Here is an 18491-nt window from a genome sequence, read left to right as displayed (position 1 = left end):
TAATTGGAACATTCCTAGAAGCCTAAAATCCTAGATGGTACTTCTATGTGCTACACTATGAGAGCATGGAGTAGCTAACCTGCCTCTAGAGCTTCATGGGACTCAGTGCACTGCATATCTGTTCAGAGCAGAGAAGCTTTGACCGGGAGAGAGTGTCTCCTCTGAAAACACACATTAGCTGGGGTCAGCTCCTCTCCTGCCTGTATCGGCTCCCAGCATAGGAATAGATGCTGCAGCAGTCTTGCTGGACCACTTGCGATAACCTGGTAAGAATACTTCTCTGAACCAGTGGTCAACTTATGGGGTTTTTATTGGGTCGATGAATGATTTTTACCCTACACTAAGGGACTCTCCACTTAGTGCAAACAAAACTGAAATGAACCAGCATGACATAGGTGTGTCAATTCAGAATACATGTTTATTTTGCACATTTGTTGTCAGGCATTGAAATGTAGCTATCAGGGAACTTGGAGCAGACTTGTGTCACAGGTGTTAACAAAGTCATTGTTTGGATGAATTGACAGTTCCACAAGTTTCCGTAAACCATAAATGACATGCATTACATCGGCCAAAGGAAGGCAGGCTAACTTAACATGCTCAAATTGGAGTTTGGCTACGGGATCTTTATGACATTCCTGGCCTGTACATCTGAATAAGAAGTTATTGAGTCAAGTGCAAAAAGATGGCATCGTTCTATGTATCATATTTTGTAGGAATAAGCTAAATAAAACCAACAAATACTAAGTAAAATCCATGCTCTCAGAATTGAACCTTAAAGCTTCATATCTAAAGCGAACTAATTAATAAAATCAGTACAAGCAGCATTAAATGAATGTATGCAAAACAACCTAAAATAATGCAATGAGCATTGCATGAATATTTCTTTAAATCCTTGCACGTTTCAAGCAGTAAGATAAAGTATCATATCATATAAGAGACATTGACACATCAATCTAAAAAGAGATGCCTTTTGAAAATGAAGCAGACCAGACAAGGTTTTGAGTAGACTGAATTAAAAAAATAATTAAACTTGAAACATTATAAACAACGAAAAAGGTAAGGAAAAGTCTATTGACAACTATTCTCCTTAAGGGACTCATGACACACTCTTTGTAGTTGATACAGAATTCTGTGCATGTTCTTTGAAGAATCAGGGACAACTGCTCCTAGTCTGCTGAGGATATTACCATGGTAGCAGGATCATAGGCAGTATATGAGTAGTCGATGAGAGGGATTGATAACACAGGCCGGTTACCGGTTGCTCATGAGGTGGGTGGACCAGAGACCTCAAACAGACTCAAAGATGGTGAAAGTGCTTCGACTGATGTCTAAAATTATATCAGTGGCTGTGCCAATTCCCAGGGAGCTCTTCGAAGGGCCATGCTGGTCCATCTTAGTGAGCATTTCACAGCATGGGCAGGTTCTCTGCTTGACATTACTAATTGGGTGACTATAGAGGTTGTAGGAGGACTTCCATGTCTAGGAAAGCCAAAAGGGACTGGTCAAGATGTGGTTCCAGGGTGATTTCATGCACCAAAAGACAAGTTGTACTTGTAGAGCATCAATTTTGTGAAAGAACAAAATCCAGCTTACACTGAGTTCACACTGAATTCAGTAAGCTGCCTATGCCCTAGATAGTGCGGAAGGAATTCTATGCACTTTTACTCAGAGGGATATGTGTACTCCACAAGGAATACAACTACCCCTCAGCTGATAAGTTGAAGAATGGTGGGGAATCCTCCAACAAGAATCAAGAACAAGGAGTGGAAGAAAAATAGGATCACTCTGAATACAACTTTAAATGCAGTCACCAGACCAGATCTGATGATCTTGTAAAAGTGCACAAGTACAAGCTCTACTGAAAGCTTTAAAGATCATGGTTCTTCCACAACATTGCATTGTTTAATAAACCACAATCACATAAAACTGGCCAGGTTCCCGCCCACAGCAGCAGATGTTGGTTTACATTAAATTAGAACCAATAATTCAAAGTGCTTGGTATAAGCGAGTTAATGATAATACACTGTCAGCCCAAGGATCAAAGGGTTACACATTCCATTAAAAACAAAACAAATCACACAGTAGTAAGTGAGCTAGAGGAATTCTGCAGCTGGATACACTAATTAACACAGAATCATCTTCATTTAAGCACATATAGGCGGAAATAAATTTCCACGAATAAAACAAAAGAGAATTGTGCATTTTTCAACACCAGCCCAATGTTTTATATTTCTGGCAATCATAAAAGTGGAAGGTTGTAATTGGCAGAGAAATAACTCCATATATCAGTCATGTGACAGGTGGATATTCACTAAGAGAAAATGGGGTTTGGGCCATTTGCTCAATGCATAGCTCAATGTGTAGCAAGGTGTAGGCGAGCTCCTTCCTAGCATTTGTTTTCTGTGTTAACTTTGAGTTGAAAGGCTAAAACATGGTGGTTTCATTTAGAAGCTGGCAGGGAACATAACCTTATATAAGAGCCTGTAGAGTCCTGTATAATTGTGTTATACTGCCTAACTGAGCCTGCTCATGTTGCAAAAGACCTAACTCTCTTTTCTCCTTTAAGGAAATTTAATGCTGAAGACATTATGCTATTTAATGAGTACACTCTTTTGGGAGAGCATGTACAAGCCAGTGTTGATAATCCTAAAAACAACTTGCATGTTTTGTTTATCTATCTGTTAAATTCCGCCTGCAGCGCTCCTTCAGAGTATTTGTTCCATTCATTATAAATGGCATATATACCTGTTGGTGTAAATCGTTTATTTTTACTGGGAAATTCAGAAAAGTCCACATTTCCTTTAATTAGGGACAAATCCACATTCACAGCTGATAGACTAGAATGTGCTAACTAATGCTGGCTCAACTTACTTACACTCTATGTAGTAATGACTACAGGTATAAATCTGTTATACCATGGATCAGGACAATTAGTTTTTGGACAAGGGGTGTTGGAAAGGAAATGATGCATGCATGTACTGGAATCATATGGATATGTGGCTAAACCTTCAGGAGTGAATTGAGAGATTCATTCTGGCTCATCACATTTTTTTAAAATGTTTACTTGTGGGTGCCAATTGGTGAATAATGTTAAATCAACCTTTGGTATAGCAGGCCTTTTAAGATCGATCATAGTCCCATACCTCAGACAGGTAGTCTGTTGGATAGTTTAATTGGGTATAATGCATGCTTGTCATAGTACTTCTTTACCTTGAACTTGCCAATATTTGATTCCCCAAATACTTTTCTGATCAATATTTGCTATCCAAGAAACATGTCCCTGTATGTCCAAATTCTGAATGAATTCCTCTGAATATATGAGATTATTAGTTGTAATGAATTGCTTCAGGAGTTGTTGTGGGTGCTGTGAAAAACAGAAAGCTGAAGGATGGGACCTGTCCTCAACCTCAAAATAGGGGAATTTAATTAAGGAATTTGGATGATTATAAAGTGGTGGAGCTTTACAATGCTCCCACTGTGTGTAATTAATATTTCACTGGAATAGCCAGTTGAGTGTATATGAAAGTGTGCATAATGATGAAAACAAACCATATATTTGTAATTAAATTCATCCAAATAAGCATCCTCATTGTTTAGAGTGGTGTATGCCTGTAAATCAGACATCATACTGTAGCGACCTTCCCAGCATGGGTGTCTCCCAATGACTATGCCACACACGGAGCAGAAATATACCCGTCTTCATTCCTCAGCATTTACCTGTGAACTCCCTCATTCTAAACCAAGCTTTCATTATATTCTATTCTAGCGATTACATCACACTTCTACGGAGTCTGTTAGGGGCCAAAAGAGTTCCATGTTAACATGTGCAAGGCACTATAGCCCAAATTCTCAAAGCTTTAGCATCGGTTTAGCATTACTTCTTAACACTAAACTGACACAAAACCTTTTTGGCCATTCACAAACCAACACAAAAAGGTATTTGCGTTGGGTTGTGTGGAAAAGTATTGCAAAGCAATGCAAAGCGCTGCTTTGCATTACTTTGCATCAAGGCAGCTTTACATGGGTGGTACATGGGCGTATCAATGCTACCACTCATGCTTTTTGACACTAAACCCTATTCTGAAAGATCAGAAGAAAGGGTTTAGCGGCAAAAATTAACACCTTTCTAAAGCAGGTGCAAAAGGAAAAAAAAAATATTTCTCCCTGCTTTTCTGACTTTACATGTGTGCTGCACTGTACAGAAAACATACAAAGTGGGAAAAGCATGTGCACTTGCCTAGGCATAGTATTTTGTGCAGGAAGGATACCCTTCCTGTAAAAAACACATGCTAGACTCACGCACACAACCTAGCACTATGGCGCAAAGGTGTGTGCTTGACGCACAGCAGCTGAAAACAGTGCTGGCGCTAGGGAAAGCGGAGTAGGGTGCCATTTCTATCAGATTATGGCACTCTTCTGCTCTCTCCTTGTCACACAATGCAGCGCAGCAACTTTGGGTGCTGCTCTGCATTGCCCATAACCTACTAGAATCTGGGCATACATCTACACTCAGTTAAGTTAAAAAAAATTATTTTAAAAAAATCACTAGATATACACATATATATAAAAATATGTACACCTATATCTCTTCAATCAATCTTCTTTGCACTTCGATCATACGATTAGGAGTGGGTGGTGAACTCCGCTCCGCTGGTGGAGTTTGCAGAATTTCTTTTACCACTCTGCACTCGACCTAGTGAGTTTTGTCCTTGTTCACGCTTGCCAACGTTAAGTTGGTGACCACGAGCGAGGAAAATCTTACTCCAGACCACCTCCCAATGAGATTTGTCAGCATGGGCGGTTGTGGATGGTCGCTACTGCTTGTGTTGAGAAACCTTCTCTTCACTTTGAGGAAGCTGCCTCTTGGGTAGACAATCTATTCGAGCAGCAGAAAAGAAGCAGTGCCCTCTTGCACCGTGTGTGGTGCTGTTTGTGCTGATTTTACACCACAGGACAAACACCAGCGCTAAAAATCACCACGAACAGTGCAACCTACTGCACTCCATTGCTTTTGGAAACAGAGTTTTTTGGTCACTTTGCGGAGTTCTGCATAGCGGAACTCCGTGAACTCCGCCCCTTTCTGGTTACTGGAAGCTGTCATCTTCCATGTCACAGATTGCTAAAGATGGTAAAGAGGCAGCAGCAGTCACTGAGTTTTCATGGTCAGTCTTTCTTTCACCATTTTGAATTGAAGTCCGATAAATCACAGGTCTAAAGAGAAAAGAGTGTCTGGTAACAGACTTCTCAGGGTACTGGGCAGTCACCGTGTAACCCTTGGTAGACAACACTTGGAAAGGTTCAGTGTAAAGAAATGGCTCCCTGTTGCAGTTACCCCCCACTTTTTGCCTGATACTGATGCTGACTTGACTGAGAAGAGTGCTGGGACCCTGCTAACCAGGCCCCAGCACCAGTGTTCCTTCACCTAAAATGTACCATTGTATCCACAATTGGCACACCCTGGCATTCAGATAAGTCCCTTGTAACTGGTACTTCTAGTACCAAGGGCCCTGATGCCAAGGAAGGTCTCTAAGGGCTGCAGCATGTCTTATGCCACCCTAGAGACCCCTCACTCAGCACAGACACACTGCTTACAAGCCTGTGTGTGCTAGTGAGAAGAAAATGAGTAAGTCGACATGGCACTCCCCTCAGGGTGCCATGCCAGCCTCTCACTGCCTATGCAGTATAGGTAAGACACCCCTCTAGCAGGCCTTACAGCCCTAAGGCAGGGTGCACTATACCATAGGTGAGGGTACCAGTGCATGAGCATGGTACCCCTACAGTGTCTAAACAAAACCTTAGACATTGTAAGTGCAGGGTAGCCATAAGAGTATATGGTCTGGGAGTCTGTCAAACACGAACTCCACAGCACCATAATGGCTACACTGAAAACTGGGAAGTTTGGTATCAAACTTCTCAGCACAATAAATGCACACTGATGCCAGTGTACATTTTATTGTAAAATACACCACAGAGGGCACCTTAGAGGTGCCCCCTGAAACTTAACCGACTATCTATGTAGGCTGACTAGTTTTAGCAGCCTGCCACAAACCGAGACATGTTGCTGGCCCCATGGGGAGAGTGCCTTTGTCACTCTGAGGCCAGTAACAAAGCCTGCACTGGGTGGAGATGCTAACACCTCCCCCAGGCAGGAATTGTCACACCTGGCGGTGAGCCTCAAAGGCTCACCTCCTTTGTGCCAACCCAGCAGGACACTCCAGCTAGTGGAGTTGCCCGCCCCCTCCGGCCAGGCCCCACTTTTGGCGGCAAGGCCGGAGAAGATAATGAGAAAAACAAGGAGGAGTCACTGACCAGTCAGGACAGCCCCTAAGGTGTCCTGAGCTGAGGTGACTCTAACTTTTAGAAATCCTCCATCTTGCAGATGGAGGATTCCCCCAATAGGGTTAGGATTGTGACACCCTCCCCTTGGGAGGAGGCACAAAGAGGGTGTACCCACCCTCAGGGCTAGTCGCCATTGGCTACTAACCCCCCAGACCTAAACACGCCCTTAAATTTAGTATTTAAGGGCTACCCTGAACCCTAGAAAATTAGATTCCTGCAACTACAAGAAGAAGGACTGCCTAGCTGAAAACCCCTGCAGCGGAAGACCAGAAGACGACAACTGCCTTGGCTCCAGAAACTCACCGGCCTGTCTCCTGCCTTCCAAAGATCCTGCTCCAGCGACGCCTTCCAAAGGGACCAGCGACCTCGACATCCTCTGAGGACTGCCCCTGCTTCGAAAAGACAAGAAACTCCCGAGGACAGCGGACCTGCTCCAAGAAAAGCTGCAACTTCGTTTCCAGCAGCTTTAAAGAACCCTGCAAGCTCCCCGCAAGAAGCGTGAGACTTGCAACACTGCACCCGGCGACCCCGACTCGGCTGGTGGCGATCCAACACCTCAGGAGGGACCCCAGGACTACTCTGATACTGTGAGTACCAAAACCTGTCCCCCCTGAGCCCCCACAGCGCCGCCTGCAGAGGGAATCCCGAGGCTTCCCCTGACCGCGACTCTTTGAACCTAAAGTCCCGACGCCTGGGAGAGACCCTGCACCCGCAGCCCCCAGGACCTGAAGGACCGGACTTTCACTGGAGAAGTGACCCCCAGGAGTCCCTCTCCCTTGCCCAAGTGGAGGTTTCCCCGAGGAATCCCCCCCTTGCCTGCCTGCAGCGCTGAAGAGATCCCGAGATCTCTCATAGACTAACATTGAAAACCCGACGCTTGTTTCTACACTGCACCCGGCCGCCCCCGCGCTGCTGAGGGTGAAATTTTTGTGTGGACTTGTTTCCCCCCCGGTGCCCTACAAAACCCCTCTGGTCTGCCCTCCGAAGACGCGGGTACTTACCTGCAAGCAGACCGGAACCGGGGCACCCCCTTCTCTCCATTCTAGCCTATGTGTTTTGGGCACCACTTTGAACTCTGCACCTGACCGGCCCTGAGCTGCTGGTGTGGTGACTTTGGGGTTGCTCTGAACCCCCAACGGTGGGCTACCTTGGACCAAGAACTGAACCCTGTAAGTGTCTTACTTACCTGGTAAAACTAACAAAAACTTACCTCCCCCAGGAACTGTGAAAATTGCACTAAGTGTCCACTTTTAAAACAGCTATTTGTCAATAACTTGTAAAGTATACATGCAAATTTTTATGATTTGAAGTTCCTAAAGTACTTACCTGCAATACCTTTCGAATGAGATATTACATGTAGAATTTGAACCTGTGGTTCTTAAAATAAACTAAGAAAAGATATTTTTCTATATAAAAACCTATTGGCTGGATTTGTCTCTGAGTGTGTGTACCTCATTTATTGTCTTGTGTATGTACAACAAATGCTTAACACTACTCCTTGGATAAGCCTACTGCTCGACCACACTACCACAAAATAGAGCATTAGTATTATCTATTTTTACCACTATTTTACCTCTAAGGGGAACCCTTGGACTCTGTGCATGCTATTCCTTACTTTGAAATAGCACATACAGAGCCAACTTCCTACATTGGTGGATCAGCGGTGGGATACAAGACTTTGCATTTGCTGGACTACGCAGCCAATACCTGATCACACGACAAATTCCAAAATTGTCATTAGAAATTGATTTTTGCAATTTGAAAAGTTTTCTAAATTCTTAAAAGACCTGCTAGGGCCTTGTGTTAGATCCTGTTTAGCATTTCTTTTAGAGTTTAAAAGTTTGTAAAAGTTTGAATTAGATTCTAGAACCAGTTGTAGATTCTTAAAAAGTATTCCAACTTTTAGAAGCAAAATGTCTAGCACAGATGTGACTGTGGTGGAACTCGACACCACACCTTACCTCCATCTTAAGATGAGGGAGCTAAGGTCACTCTGTAAAATAAAGAAAATAACAATGGGCCCCAAACCTACCAAAATACAGCTCCAGGAGCTTTTGGCAGAGTTTGAAAAGGCCAACCCCTCTGAGGGTGGCAACTCAGAGGAAGAGGATAGTGACTTGGAGGACAATTCCCCCCTACCAGTCCTATCTAGGGAGAACAGGGTCCCTCAAACCCTGACTCCAAAAATAATAGTCAGAGATGCTGGTTCCCTCACAGGAGAGACCAACACCTCTGAAATCACTGAGGATAACCCCAGTGAAGAGGACATCCAGTTAGCCAGGATGGCCAAAAGATTGGCTTTGGAAAAACAGCTCCTAGCCATAGAAAGGGAAAGAAAAGAGATGGGCCTAGGTCCCATCAATGGTGGCAGCAACTTAAATAGGGTCAGAGATTCTCCTGACATCCTAAAAATCCCCAAAGGGATTGTAACAAAATATGAAGATGGTGATGACATCACCAAATGGTTCACAGCTTTTGAGAGGGCTTGTGTAACCAGAAAAGTGAACAGATCTCACTGGGGTGCTCTCCTTTGGGAAATGTTCACTGGAAAGTGTAGGGATAGACTCCTCACACTCTCTGGAAAAGATGCAGAATCTTATGACCTCATGAAGGGTACCCTGATTGAGGGCTTTGGATTCTCCACTGAGGAGTATAGAATTAGGTTCAGGGGGGCTCAAAAATCCTCGAGCCAGACCTGGGTTGATTTTGTAGACTACTCAGTAAAAACACTAGATGGTTGGTTAACTGGAAATGAAGTGTGTGACTATGTTGGGCTTTATAATTTGTTTATGAAAGAACACATTTTAAGTAACTGCTTCAATGAAAAGTTGCATCAGTATCTGGTAGACCTAGGTCCAATTTCTCCCCAAGAATTGGGAAAGAAGGCAGACCACTGGGTCAAGACTAGGGTAACCAAAACTTCCACTGGGGGTGACCAAAAGAAAGGGGTTACAAAAACTCCCCAGGAGAAAGTGGGTGACACTAGAAACAAAGAAAAAGAGTCCTCTGTAGGCCCCCAAAAACCAGAACAGGTGGGTGGGCCCCAAGACACAACCCAAAACAAAGGTGGGTACCAGGGTAAGAACTGGGATGCCACTAAGGCATGGTGCCACAACTGTAAACAGTCTGGGCACCACACCAAGGACACTTCTTGTCCCAAAAACAAACCCCAGAACAAAATTCCAGGGGTAACCAGTGTAGCCATGGGAGATGACTCCTCAGATGAGGAGGTCTTCATAGCCTTCAACTGGAAACAGGGCCCAACAGGTGAGTTGGAGATTCCAGAGGGAAGTAGACACTTCCACCACCTACTGGTGAATGGAATCCCAACCACTGCCCTGAGAGACACTTGTGCCAGTCACACTATTGTGCATGACAGGCTGGTGCTCTCAAACCAGTACATCCCAGGTGAGACTGCCAGGGTAAGAGTTAGCCTAGACAGGGTCACTAAGAGGCCTGTGGCTTTAGTGCCCATAGAAGTGGGTGGCACTCTAAGCTGGAGAAGGGTAGTAGTCAGTACAGACCTCCCCCTTGATTGTCTCCTTGGAAATGACTACCCAGAGGTTAGTCAGAGCCCAAGAGAGAAACTGGTCCAGTGCCAGTCCTCTCCCAAGGATTCTGGAAGTCCTGCCTCTGCAGTAAATACAAGCAGGCCCCAGAAGAAGAAGAAAAGAAAACAGAGTAGGAAGGGTGGACAACCTTTAGCCAAGGTTACAGCAAGCCAAGGAGATTTTGCTCCAGTAGGGGAGAACTCCAAAAATGGCCCTGATAAAGTCCAACCTGACCCACAAGAAGTCCTGGCTAGTCAGGCAACTGTTAAACCTGAGTGGGTGGCTCCTCAGCTAACAGAAGAAAGAGTGGAAGAAGGGTGTTTACTACAAGATGTGGTAACCCCCCACTCTAATACAGCAGACAGGCAACCTGAACCCAAAGAAGCCTGTAACTTAGCCCCTTCCCTTTTAGGTGAAGAGCTAAAGGTGTGGTTCTGGGCACTGACAGCTGTCAGTGGCCTCTGCTGGGTGTTAGCCTTTATGGCTGCACTATCCTTAGCATGGTGGTCTGACCCCATGCCAAATAGCAAGTTAGGCCCCCTGACCCTATTGGTCATGGTGGGGTTACTCCAGCTCTGGGTAACCTCTCTGGGTAAGCTAGGGGTAACCCTGGCCAAGATAAGGTTAGCAGAGGTGGATACCTCTAAGACCAAAATAGAAAGAATGGGTGGAGACATTGAAGAGGCAGACAAGAGGCAATTCAGACTAGGTCCTATCACTGTGGAAGTAGGTCAGTTCCCCAAAGGGAATGACCTGAACAGAAGGATGTAAGGCAGAGTAGGCCCTGCAACTAACCAGCCTATTTCTCCTACTCTTCCTCGCCTGACAGACTAGGAAGACTCTCCCAGCTTGGGCTGAGTCTCCTGGCCTGTGGGCTGGGGGGGGCTTGTGTAAAGAAATGGCTCCCTGTTGCAGTTACCCCCCACTTTTTGCCTGATACTGATGCTGACTTGACTGAGAAGAGTGCTGGGACCCTGCTAACCAGGCCCCAGCACCAGTGTTCCTTCACCTAAAATGTACCATTGTATCCACAATTGGCACACCCTGGCATTCAGATAAGTCCCTTGTAACTGGTACTTCTAGTACCAAGGGCCCTGATGCCAAGGAAGGTCTCTAAGGGCTGCAGCATGTCTTATGCCACCCTAGAGACCCCTCACTCAGCACAGACACACTGCTTACAAGCCTGTGTGTGCTAGTGAGAACAAAATGAGTAAGTCGACATGGCACTCCCCTCAGGGTGCCATGCCAGCCTCTCACTGCCTATGCAGTATAGGTAAGACACCCCTCTAGCAGGCCTTACAGCCCTAAGGCAGGGTGCACTATACCATAGGTGAGGGTACCAGTGCATGAGCATGGTACCCCTACAGTGTCTAAACAAAACCTTAGACATTGTAAGTGCAGGGTAGCCATAAGAGTATATGGTCTGGGAGTCTGTCAAACACGAACTCCACAGCACCATAATGGCTACACTGAAAACTGGGAAGTTTGGTATCAAACTTCTCAGCACAATAAATGCACACTGATGCCAGTGTACATTTTATTGTAAAATACACCACAGAGGGCACCTTAGAGGTGCCCCCTGAAACTTAACCGACTATCTATGTAGGCTGACTAGTTTTAGCAGCCTGCCACAAACCGAGACATGTTGCTGGCCCCATGGGGAGAGTGCCTTTGTCACTCTGAGGCCAGTAACAAAGCCTGCACTGGGTGGAGATGCTAACACCTCCCCCAGGCAGGAATTGTCACACCTGGCGGTGAGCCTCAAAGGCTCACCTCCTTTGTGCCAACCCAGCAGGACACTCCAGCTAGTGGAGTTGCCCGCCCCCTCCGGCCAGGCCCCACTTTTGGCGGCAAGGCCGGAGAAGATAATGAGAAAAACAAGGAGGAGTCACTGACCAGTCAGGACAGCCCCTAAGGTGTCCTGAGCTGAGGTGACTCTAACTTTTAGAAATCCTCCATCTTGCAGATGGAGGATTCCCCCAATAGGGTTAGGATTGTGACACCCTCCCCTTGGGAGGAGGCACAAAGAGGGTGTACCCACCCTCAGGGCTAGTCGCCATTGGCTACTAACCCCCCAGACCTAAACACGCCCTTAAATTTAGTATTTAAGGGCTACCCTGAACCCTAGAAAATTAGATTCCTGCAACTACAAGAAGAAGGACTGCCTAGCTGAAAACCCCTGCAGCGGAAGACCAGAAGACGACAACTGCCTTGGCTCCAGAAACTCACCGGCCTGTCTCCTGCCTTCCAAAGATCCTGCTCCAGCGACGCCTTCCAAAGGGACCAGCGACCTCGACATCCTCTGAGGACTGCCCCTGCTTCGAAAAGACAAGAAACTCCCGAGGACAGCGGACCTGCTCCAAGAAAAGCTGCAACTTCGTTTCCAGCAGCTTTAAAGAACCCTGCAAGCTCCCCGCAAGAAGCGTGAGACTTGCAACACTGCACCCGGCGACCCCGACTCGGCTGGTGGCGATCCAACACCTCAGGAGGGACCCCAGGACTACTCTGATACTGTGAGTACCAAAACCTGTCCCCCCTGAGCCCCCACAGCGCCGCCTGCAGAGGGAATCCCGAGGCTTCCCCTGACCGCGACTCTTTGAACCTAAAGTCCCGACGCCTGGGAGAGACCCTGCACCCGCAGCCCCCAGGACCTGAAGGACCGGACTTTCACTGGAGAAGTGACCCCCAGGAGTCCCTCTCCCTTGCCCAAGTGGAGGTTTCCCCGAGGAATCCCCCCCTTGCCTGCCTGCAGCGCTGAAGAGATCCCGAGATCTCTCATAGACTAACATTGAAAACCCGACGCTTGTTTCTACACTGCACCCGGCCGCCCCCGCGCTGCTGAGGGTGAAATTTTTGTGTGGACTTGTTTCCCCCCCGGTGCCCTACAAAACCCCTCTGGTCTGCCCTCCGAAGACGCGGGTACTTACCTGCAAGCAGACCGGAACCGGGGCACCCCCTTCTCTCCATTCTAGCCTATGTGTTTTGGGCACCACTTTGAACTCTGCACCTGACCGGCCCTGAGCTGCTGGTGTGGTGACTTTGGGGTTGCTCTGAACCCCCAACGGTGGGCTACCTTGGACCAAGAACTGAACCCTGTAAGTGTCTTACTTACCTGGTAAAACTAACAAAAACTTACCTCCCCCAGGAACTGTGAAAATTGCACTGTGTCCACTTTTAAAACAGCTATTTGTCAATAACTTGTAAAGTATACATGCAAATTTTTATGATTTGAAGTTCCTAAAGTACTTACCTGCAATACCTTTCGAATGAGATATTACATGTAGAATTTGAACCTGTGGTTCTTAAAATAAACTAAGAAAAGATATTTTTCTATATAAAAACCTATTGGCTGGATTTGTCTCTGAGTGTGTGTACCTCATTTATTGTCTTGTGTATGTACAACAAATGCTTAACACTACTCCTTGGATAAGCCTACTGCTCGACCACACTACCACAAAATAGAGCATTAGTATTATCTATTTTTACCACTATTTTACCTCTAAGGGGAACCCTTGGACTCTGTGCATGCTATTCCTTACTTTGAAATAGCACATACAGAGCCAACTTCCTACATTCAGCATCATAGGGAGCATCAGATTTTCTTTTGAGCATCTGTTGGGCGATCACCAAATCTTCTTTTCTAAATGAAATGTCCTTTGCCTCTTGTGTTCATAAGATTTCATTTTCTGCTTGTTAACCATGTCCCCTTTACAAATCATATTCTCATTTTGGTTATTTTGTTGGCCTATTGATGTAACTTGATTGCCATTGCTCTCCCAGACATCAAAGTCACAGGAACTTTGCCTGTGGTTGAGTGAGGTGTTGAACAATAAGCTCGCAGGGTAGAATTTAGTACTGTTTGCAAATTGCCCTTCTCAAGAGTTACAAACTTCACTGCTTTCTTTAACATACTCTTAAAACGCTCAACAAGTCCATTAGCCTGCAGCCACAATGTAATACACTTTTGATGCTTTATGTTCAGATGCTCCAGGTATTCTTTACATTCTTTACTGTTGAAAGGTGGGCCATTGTCAGATTACACAAGGTCTGGAATGCCTCATATTGCAAAGATGCCATTAAGCTTTTTAATGACTTGGTCATGAGTTGCAGATGAGACCAGCAACCAACAAGAAACATGAGTATTCTTCTACAATCACCATCAGATGATGTCCATTATCAAGTGGACTAAAGAAGCTGATGGCTATTCTCTCCTGTGCATTTTTAGGGAGTTCTGAAATGTTCAGAGTGTGTTGAGAAACATTAGTAGAAAAACAGGTGCTTATATGACGGGCCTTGAGTCCCTTTCCAGCTCTTTCATCCAAGTATGGAAACCAAACATGGTATCTGGGAGCCCTTTCTGTGGCAATAATACCATGATGTCTGTTGTAAAACTACTTTAATTACTTTGTGTTGCAGAGTCTCTGGAAGCAGGGTTTGTGACCCTTGCAGAACTGACTGCTTCTTTACTTATGGACAAGTCATCCTTGACATTTTTGTATTTTTGACATTCACCATCATGGGTGAGAAGTCAAGTGTGTCGGTTCCACGACTGATGTGTAATTATGACCTTCAACTTCAGCATGTCACTATCGTGGCTTGTGGCAGTGATAATCTATGCTAATAAAATGGCAGCTGGTCTACTTGACTTGACAATGAGATTAATGTAGGCTTCAGCCATCTTGGATGGAGCACCGTGACCTTGTGTAGGCACTCACGAAAAGTAGTCAGCATGATTCTGATCCTATCCTGGATGATACACAAGTGTATAATTGTATTGTTGCAGTCAGAGTCCCCATCATTCAATTTGAGGAGGCATCTTGGTTTTTGGATTGACAAAGATAGTTAGTAGAGCTTGATAGATAGTTACCAGTGTGAAAGGCTTTCCGTACAGGAATAAATGGAAATGTTCACAAATCCATACCACGGCCAAACTTTCTTCCTCAGGTTGTGAGTAAGCTTGTTCTGTTTGGGAAAAACTTGTACTAGGATAGGCCACAATATGCGGTCGAACATTTGGGCTCCACTATTCTGAGCAAGGATAGTACCTAACCCAACTGGGCTAGCCTCGACTACAACTGTCTGGAGCTTTGGATTGAAGTATGCTATTTCAGTACCATTTTCAATGACATGTTTGATTCTCTTGAATCTTCTCTCACCTTCTTGTGACCATTGAATTGAAGCATTTTTCTTTGTCAACTCTTATAATGGTGCACTAACAGTGACAAAGTCTTGTATGTACCTTGAACAGTAACTTGCCATGCCAAGAAAATAACGTACCATTAAAACATCTGGTGCGGGATCAGCATTTGACAGAGCTTGTACTTTTTCAGGATCAGGTGTCATACCCCCATCAGAAAAGAAATGGCCCAAAAATGTTAGTTTTGTCTTGTGGAACTCACACTTGTCTGCTTTCCAAGTTAATCCAGTTACATACTTGCCTGGGAGTTCTATTGTGCTCTTTCTGTGTAGGTCTGAAAGCTAATATGTTATTGCTATAATTGAATACATTCACAACAGGCTGTATGATACGTTGAATCAATGTTGTGACTTGTATCTAAACCAAACAACCAACAAGTGTAAAAAAGATTGTAATGTACCTGCAACTTTCTTTAAATTCCAACTGATGATAACCTTTACTTAAATCAAGGTGAGAAAAGATCTTTGCACCATTCAATTGCATTATCATGTCAGCAATGTGTGAACCGGGATGTCACTCTTGTTCAATCGCCGTGTTTGCCTGATGCATGTCAATGTAGATGTATAAAGCTCCTTCTCTGTCGTTTTTGGATACTACCCCATCGGAGAAACCCAAGGCGTTGGACCAGAGGAGCGCTCAGTAATGTCATGTTTTTGTAGCAATTCAAGTCCTTTTTCAACAGCTTCTTTTAAGTGAAAAGCAATTTGTCTATGTCTCTGATCAACAGAATGAACATCTTCATTAATTCAAATTTTTTCTTCGATAGTCTCAAGCTTTCCTAAATCACGAAACAACAAAGGAAATTGACTTACTATTGCAGCATTCAAATTGTAATTCACAGAAATCAGTCCCATATCAGCGCCGTATTGCAAGTGAGTAAACAGGCACTTGACACTGCACCCTGAAGCACATGGATTGGTGCTTGTACCTTCATTTTCTTGTGTTTCGCTGTCGCTAGAAATGAACCTTGACGTTTTATGGGTGTTGATGCAGCCCATATACACACTTTGGTCTTCAATGGTGTAAGTCGTGGTAATGGAAACAGTTCATTGTGTTTCTCCACAGGCATGATGTTTATTGATGCACCAGTGTCGATAATAAAAGATGTTAAACAACCATTTATTTTCAATGTAATCCTTGGACAGAGTTTAAATGACTTTGCTGCTTTGGTGTGTTGATTTTTCTTTGACTGACATTTTTCTTCACTTGTGACCAGTCCAACATGCACACATTTCTCTTTGGTAAACATCAACATGACATAGCCACCTTCTTCGCTTTCACTTCACATTGAAATGGAAGAACTGTTTGATGATGATTTAGATGACGATCAACTTTGTTTAGTATCAATTTACCCAATTGATGTTGCCGAATGGCCTTGTGGGCATGCGTTGACGGTTGCTTCTGGAACATTCTGGTGGCCATTTTGTCTTTGCGCTGTGGTGCACTTACTATTTCCTTTGCTCTACACATTGCCACAAAACAGTTCTCTTTCCCACAGCCTTTATATATCTGTTCAATGGTGGGACACTTTCCTTCATGTGGAAACAAAAATCAACTTCTAAATCATAACTGTTTGCTATGTGTGGACCTCACGGTGTCATTTACCCAAGGGTAGGTCGCTCCCCCTGCCGCTGCAGCTCCTCCAGGTTCCTGAGTTCCTGAGACCCACCCCACAGTAAGTACCCCCCACCTCCCAGCCCCTCGCTCTGCCCCGCGCTACTCACCCTCTCTCCTGCTTCTTTTCCTCTTTTCTTCTTCTCTGTTCTTCCTCCTCGCTCCTCGTCTGTATTCTTCTTCTGTACTCCTCTTCTCCCCGTCTTCTCTCCTCTTCTCTTCTTCCTCATCTTCTGCTGTGATCTTCTGCCCTCTCTCTCTTCGTTTTTTGTATCTTCCTCCGTTTTCTTCTGTCTTCCTCTGTCTTCTTCTGTCTTCCTCTGTGTTCTTCTGTCTTCCTCTGTGTTCTTCTGTATTCTTCTCTGTTCTTCTGTCTTCCTCTGTGTTCTTCTGTCTTCCTCTCTGTTCTTCTGTCTTCCTCTGTGTTCTTCTGTCTTCCTCTGTGTTCTTCTGTGTTCTTCTGTGATTCTTCTTTTCTTCCGGTCTTCTGCTCTTCCGGTCTTCTGTTCTTCTGGTCTTCTTTTCTTCTGTTCTTCTTGTCTTCTTGTCTTCTGCCTTCGGCTCTTCTGCCTCCTCCGTCCTCTTCTCCCCGCGCCTGCCCTCCTGCTCCTGCCTCATCCCCCTCCCCCACCCGCATCCCCCCCTCTCTCTCCCCTATCTAACCCGTTCACTTTCTACCTCCCTCACTCCTCCTATCTACCTATCTCTCCATCTCTCTATCCCACTATCCAGCTCCCTCACTCTCCACCTCCTCCTATCTTCCTATCTCTCTATTTCCCTATCTATCGATTTCTCTATCTACCTTTTCTCTCTACCTATTTCTCTATCTCTCCCCACCTCCCGCCACCCCCTCTATTACCTATCTTCCTATCCTCTCACTCTACCTCTCACCCTCACCTACCTCTACAACCCCCCCTCCCCTATCTTCACAACCCTACACCTATCTTTCTCCCTAATCTCCTAAACCTCCTAACACTCACCTCCCTCCACCCTTAAACCCCCCTCCCCCAGCTCTTCTCACTCTACCTGTCCCCCCCTCCCTCGCGCTTTCCCGCCGTGACCTCCTGCACGCCCCTGCCCCCCAGCTCCCATTCGCCCCCAGCTGACCCCTCCCCCCCCTCGTACCTCATATGGCGGCCGCTGCGCGACAGTGGTAGCGACCCTTGACCCAAGGGTAGGTCGCTCCCCCTGCCGCTGCAGCTCCTCCAGGTTCCTGAGTTCCTGAGACCCACCCCACAGTAAGTACCCCCCACCTCCCAGCCCCTCGCTCTGCCCCGCGCTACTCTCCCTCTCTCCTGCTCCTGCTTCTTTTCCTCTTTTCTTCTTCTCTGTTCTTCCTCCTCGCTCCTCGTCTGTATTCTTTTTCTGTACTCCTCTTCTCCCCGTCTTCTCTCCTCTTCTCTTCTTCCTCATCTTCTGCTGTGATCTTCTGCCCTCTCTCTCTTCGTTTTCTGTATCTTCCTCCGTGTTCTTCTGTCTTCCTCTGTCTTCATCTGTCTTCCTCTGTGTTCTTCTGTCTTCCTCTGTGTTCTTCTGTCTTCCTCTGTGTTCTTCTGTATTCTTCTCTGTTCTTCTGTCTTCCTCTGTGTTCTTCTGTCTTCCTCGCTGTTCTTCTGTCTTCCTCTGTGTTCTTCTGTCTTCCTCTGTGTTCTTCTGTGTTCTTCTGTGTTCTTCTGTGGTTCTTCTTTTCTTCCGGTCTTCAGTCCTTCCGGTCTTCTGTTCTTCTGGTCTTCTTTTCTTCTGTTCTTCTTGTCTTCTTGTCTTCTGCCTTCGGCTCTTCTGCCTCCTCC

This window comes from Pleurodeles waltl, chromosome 8 (assembly GCF_031143425.1).
Source record: "Pleurodeles waltl isolate 20211129_DDA chromosome 8, aPleWal1.hap1.20221129, whole genome shotgun sequence".
Taxonomy (NCBI): domain Eukaryota; kingdom Metazoa; phylum Chordata; class Amphibia; order Caudata; family Salamandridae; genus Pleurodeles; species Pleurodeles waltl.
This window is presented reverse-complemented; position numbering follows the sequence as displayed.